A 6,000-nucleotide genomic window follows, 5' to 3' on the forward strand; every position below is an offset into this window, starting at 1 on the left:
CACACGACCATGGCTGGCTGTAGGTTCAGCGGTGTCAGCCACAGATCTGCCTGCTCTTTCAGAGCTGTCCACAACTCTTCAGCATTGTACGGTTTGTCACCTAAGCATATTAGCTTCAGCACAGCCTGCTGCCACTTGGCTGAGGCAGTGCTGCAGTGCTTCCAGCTTCTTACCGATGTGGTCATTTCGGAAATGGAGGCTGAAAAGGAGGAGGAGGATGAGGTGCAGGAGCTGTAGACTCTGGGGGCAACCCTGATTAACCTAGGGCCTTCAATCCTCGGTGTTGGGAGGATGTGTTCCATCCCAAGGTCCAACTGGGTCCCGGCTTCCACTATGTTAACCCAGGGTGCTGTCAGCGAGATGTACCGTCCCTGCCCACAAGCACTTGTCCACGTGTCCTTGGTTAGGTGGACTTTCCCAGTAACTGTATTGTTGTGGGCACAGCTAATGTTGTGGGACACGTGCTTGTGCAATGCGGGGACGGCACAGCGGGAGAAATAGTGGTGGCTGGGGACCGAGTACCGAGGGACGGCCACCACAATCAGGTTGTGGAAAGCTTCCGTCTCCACGAGCCTAAAAGGCAACACTTTGAGCGGAAGCAGTCGCAAAATGTTGTAATTTAGTAGTGTTGCCTGTGGGGCGTTGGCTGCGTATTTGCACTTGCATTCCAAGAACTGGGGTATGGATAACTGAACGCTGCGCTGGGACAAGGACGTGGACGTGCTTGCTGATGGTGCTAGTTGATTGTGTGCAACGATAGGTGCAGGGCAGGGGGCATCTTCGCATGCACCATGGATAGGGGATTGGCTTGCATGTGCAACAGTGGAAAAGCACTGGTGTCACCCGCAGACACTGTTCCTGGACATTGGGCTTCGGCTCACAAAGTCGGGTGCTTTGCTGCCATGTGACTGATCATGCTGGTGGTGGTCAGGCTGGTAGTTTTGCTATCCCTGCTGATGCTGGACTGGCAGGTGATGCAAATGGCCTTTTTGAGGCTATTGGCAGAGTCTTTAAAAAGCAACCAGACTCGGGAAGACTCAACAGTTGGACTGGCAACTTCTGTCGTGTTGGTGTTATGGAGAACAGTTGCCTGCCTTCTGTCTGCGGCCACCACACTGCTTCTTCCTGCCTGTTGGGGTGCTACCCCTCCCTCCTCCTGTGTGCTGCTATCCTCTCTCTGCATGTCCTCCTGCCAGCTTGGGTCAGTTACTATATCATCCACCACCTCATCTTCCAATTCCGCTCCCTGGTCCTCCTCCTGATTTTCTGGCAATTGTGTCTCATCATCGTCCACCTCTTATGACACTTTCACACCGTCGCCTTCGTGTGACCATGGCTGCTCAAATATTTGAGCATCAAGTACCAAGTAGTGGCGAGCATGCTCTCTTATCACTAGTGACATCCTGTGTGTGCATAAAGATATACCTGTTAGTCAAGCAGAGGGATGAAGGCAGAAAACACCAGTGGTCTGCCTCCTGAACTTGTCAGCTTAGTCGCACTGTCTGCAGACCACTGAAACATTTCAAAGTAAAACTTATATGGTAGTGTAAGAAAATAATTTATTTAAATCCATTAAAATGAACAATGTTCAGGAAAAACGTTATAACTGACTCCTTTCTGGCAAAAAATGCCCTTATTTATAGAATACCATATAATCATATACTATGATTAAGGGTGTTTTTTTTTGCCAGAAAGGCAAAATATTTTTCCTGGACATTGTTCATTTTACTGGATTTAAATAAATAGATTTTTTTATACTTACAGGACTGACGTGCTGCAATGCCCTTTCTTCCTTTTGTTATTGCTGTGCTGCACAAGCTGGATCTAGTGCCCTCGGGTTACAAGGCGCTCTGCTATCTGCAAGATCAGCAAACGAGGGGGGAGCTCCTTTTTCGCCTTCATTTTTAAAACTTATAATGCTGCAATAATGGAATCAGTCTTTGATTCATGTTGTCCATGGTTTTTCTCTGTTGTGGAGATACAGGGCAGAATAATTTCTGGCACCCATTTTCTTATCGTTACTCGGTACTTTAAACCCAGTATGACACAGTCCAATTCTAAAAAAGCCACATCATAGGGATGAAAAAAGACACCTACAGTTCTGACCAAAATGGAACGCTCATAGAGACCGTATTGACATCTCCTCCCTAACTGCACTATAAAAGTAATACATACCCATAGTAGATCTGCTGTTCTCAGCTGCTCCCATGATGATCCTCACTCTGATCCTGCTATCCACCTCCTCTCCTGGCGCTTTAATTACAGGAAGTGCCAGAAGGGAAGCATTGTCAGCTTGTAAATTTATCTGTCTCACATGATCTCACAAGATCACAACTTCCTCTTGGCATTTCCTGTTTTTAAAGCTCTGGTAGATGAGGCGGACAGCAGCATCAGAGTGAGGAGTGTTATGGATACAGCTGAGGACAGCAGACCTACTATCGGTAATTATTACTATTAGTGCAGTTAGAGCGGCATTGTCAATGCAGCCACATGAGACAGATGTCTCATGTCACCACGATGGCACAGTTCTGACCTTCTCTTTGTGCGTTTCATTTCATTTAATAAAAGCTATGGGCATCTACTTCTTCTTCCTTGTGATGCGGCCTTTTTATGATTGGACAAAGTCATAGTGGGTTGAAAGTAGAGCTGAATGAAATTAAATACCCAGTTAAACAATTTTAAGATTGTCACAAGAAATTTGTAGCTCCGGCACCCCTGCACACTTTCTCCCTCCCAGAGCAGGGACGCCGACTCAGTCACTGCCAAGTACCCCGTCCCGTATTTCATGCTCCTCCTGCTGCTGCCTGGGGTGTACGCACGGCTTGCAGATTCCTGGGCACTGTGTTTAGGGTGCTCCTTACTTCTTAACCCCTTCATGACCCAGCCTATTTTGACCTTAATGACCTGGCCGTTTTTTGCAATTCTGACCAGTGTCCCTTTATGAGGTAATAACTCAGGAACGCTTCAACGGATCCTAGCGGTCCTGAGACTGTTTTTTCGTGACATACTGGACTTCATGTTAATGGTAAATTTAGGTCGATAATTTTTGCGTATATTTGTGAAAAAAATGGAAATTTGGCTAAAATTTTGAAAATGTCGCAATTTTCAAATTTTGAATTTTTATTCTGTTAAACGAGAGAGTTATGTGACACAAAATAGTTAATAAATAACATTACCCACATGTCTACTTTCCATCAGCACAATTTTGGAAACAAAATTTTTTTTGCTAGGAAGTTATAAGGGTTAAAATTTGACCAGCGATTTCTCATTTTTACAACGAAATTTACAAAACCATTTTTTTTAGGGACCACCTCACATTTGAAGTCAGTTTGAGGGGTCTATATGGCTGAAAATACCCAAAAGTGACACCATTCTAAAAACTGCCCCCCTCAAGGTACTCAAAATCACATTCAATAAGTTTATTAACCCTTCAGGTGCTTCACATCAGCAGAAGCAACATGGAAGGAAAAAATGAACATTTAACTTTTTAGTCTCAAAAAATGAATTTTAGCAACAATTTTTTTATTTTCCCAAGGGTAAAGAGAGAAAGTGGACTCCATAAGTTATTGTACAATTTGTCCTGAGCACGCCGATACCCCATATGTGGGAGGAACCACTGTTTGGGCGCATGACAGGGCTCGGAAGGGAAGGAGCGCCATTTGACTTTTTCAATGAAAAATTGGCTCCAATCTTTAGCGGACACCATGTTGCGTTTGGAGAGCCCCTGTGTGCCTAAACATTGGAGCTCCCACACAAGTGACCCCATTTTGGAAACTAGGCCCCCCAAGGAGCTTATCTAGATGCATAGTGAGCACTTTGAACCCCCAGGTGCTTCACAAATTGATCCGTAAAAATGAAAAAGTACTTTTTTTTCACACAAAATTTCCTTTAGCCTCAATTTTTTCATTTTCACATGGGCAACAGGATAAAATGGATCATAAAATGTGTTGGGCAATTTCTCCTGAGTACACCGATATCTCATATGTGGTCACAAACCACTGTATGGGCACACGGCAAGGCTCGGAAGGGAAGGAGCGCCATTTGACTTTTGAATGAAAAATTAGCTCCAATCGTTAGCGGACATCATGTTGCGTTTGGAGAGCCCCTGTGAACCTAAAGATTGGAGTTCCCCCACAAGTGTCCCCATTTTAGAAACTAGAACCCCCAAGGAACTTATCTAGATGCATAGTGAGCACTTTGAACCTCCAGGTGCTTCACAAATTGATCCGTAAAAATGAAAAAGTACTTTTTTTTCACAAAAAATTTATTTTAGCCTCAATTTGTTCATTTCCACATTAGCAACAGGATAAAATGGATCTCACAATTTATTGGGCAATTTCTCCTGAGTACACTGATACCTCACATGTGGGGGTAAACCCCTGTTTGGGCACATGGCAGGGCTCGGAAGGGAAGGAGCGCCATTTGACTTTTTGAATGAAAAATTAGCTCCAATCATTAGCGGACTCCATGTTGCGTTTGGAGAGCCCCTGTGTGCCTAAACATTTGAGCTCCCCCACATGTGACCCCATTTTGGAAACTAGACCTCCCATGGAACTAATCTAGATGTGCGGTGACCACTTTAAACCCCCAAGTGCTTCACAGAAGTTTACAACGCAGAGCCGTGAAAATAAAAAATCATTTTTCTTTCCTCAAAAATTATTTTTTAGCCCGCAATTTTTTATTTTCACAAGAGTAAAATTAGAAATTGGACCACAAAAGTTGTTGACCTGTTTGTCCTGAGTACGATGATACCCCATATGTGGGGGGAACCACTGTTTCGGCTCACGTCGGGGCTCGGAAGGGAAGTAGTGACATTTTGAAATGCAGACTTTGATGGAATGGTCTTCGGGCGTTACATTGCATTTGCAGAGCCCCTGATGTGCCTAAACAGTAGAAACCCCCCACAAGAGACCCCATTTTGGAAACTAGACCCCCAAGGAACTTATCTAGATGTGTGGTGAGCACTTTGAACCCCCAAGTGCTTCACAAAAGTTTATAACGCAGAGCCGTGAAAATAAAAAATCATTTTTCTTTCCTCAAAAATTATGTTTTAGCAAGCAATTTTTTATTTTTGCAAGGTTAACAGGAGAAATTGAACCCCAATAGTTGTTGCCCAGTTTATCTTATGTATGCTGGTACACCATATGTGGGGGTAAACCACTGTTTGGGTGCATGTTGGGGCTCGGAAGGGAGGGAGCACCATTTGACTTTTTGAACGCAAGATTGGCTGGAATCAATGGTGGCGCCATGTTGCGTTTGGAGACCCCTGATGTGCCTAATCAGTGGAAACCCCTCAATTCTAACTCCAACACTAACCTCAACACACCCCTATCCCTAATCCCAACTCTAGCCATAACCCTAATCACAACCCTAACCCCAGCACACCCCTAACCACAATCCTAACCCCAACACACCCCTAACCCTAATCCCAACCCTAACCCTAATCCTAACCCTAATCCCAACCCTAACCCTAATCCAAACCCTAACCACAACCCTAACCCCAACACACCCCTAAGCCTAACCATAACCCTAACCACAAGCCTAATCTTAACCCTATTTCCAACCCTAGCCCTAATTCTAACCCTAAATCTATGTACCCATGTTGCGGATTCGTGTGAGATTTTTCCACACCATTTTTGAAAAATCCGCAGGTAAAAGGCACTGTGTTTTACCTGCAGATTTACCACGGATTTCCAGTGTTTTTTGTGCGGATTTCACCTGCGGATTCCTATTGAGGAACAGGTATAAAACGCTGCGGAATCTGCACAAACAATTGACATGCTGCGAAAAATACAACGCAGCGTTTCCGCGCAGTATTTTCTGCACCATGGGCACAGCAGATTTGGTTTTCCATAGGTTTACATGGTACTGTAAACCTGATGGAAAACTGCTACGAATCCACAGCGGCCAATCTGCTGTAGATCCACAGCCAAATCCGCACCGTGTGCACATAGCCTAATTCTAACCCTAACTCTAGTTCTAACCCTAATTCTAACCCTA

General features: G+C 44.6%; 1 long non-coding RNA gene across 1 annotated transcript in view; it reads right to left on the bottom strand.

The window, feature by feature from the left end:
- The window catches only part of LOC143767466 (uncharacterized), a 43,578-nt gene extending 41,313 nt beyond the window's left edge, over nt 1-2,265 (bottom strand). The window contains exon 1 of the long non-coding RNA XR_013213715.1: nt 2,176-2,265. This is a non-coding gene — a long non-coding RNA (uncharacterized LOC143767466). The remainder of the gene's footprint in view (nt 1-2,175) is intronic.
- Nucleotides 2,266-6,000: the final 3,735 nt, after the last annotated feature.

The sequence above is a fragment of the Ranitomeya variabilis genome, chromosome 1 (assembly GCF_051348905.1).
Source record: "Ranitomeya variabilis isolate aRanVar5 chromosome 1, aRanVar5.hap1, whole genome shotgun sequence".
In the NCBI taxonomy this organism is placed as follows: Eukaryota; Metazoa; Chordata; class Amphibia; order Anura; family Dendrobatidae; genus Ranitomeya; species Ranitomeya variabilis.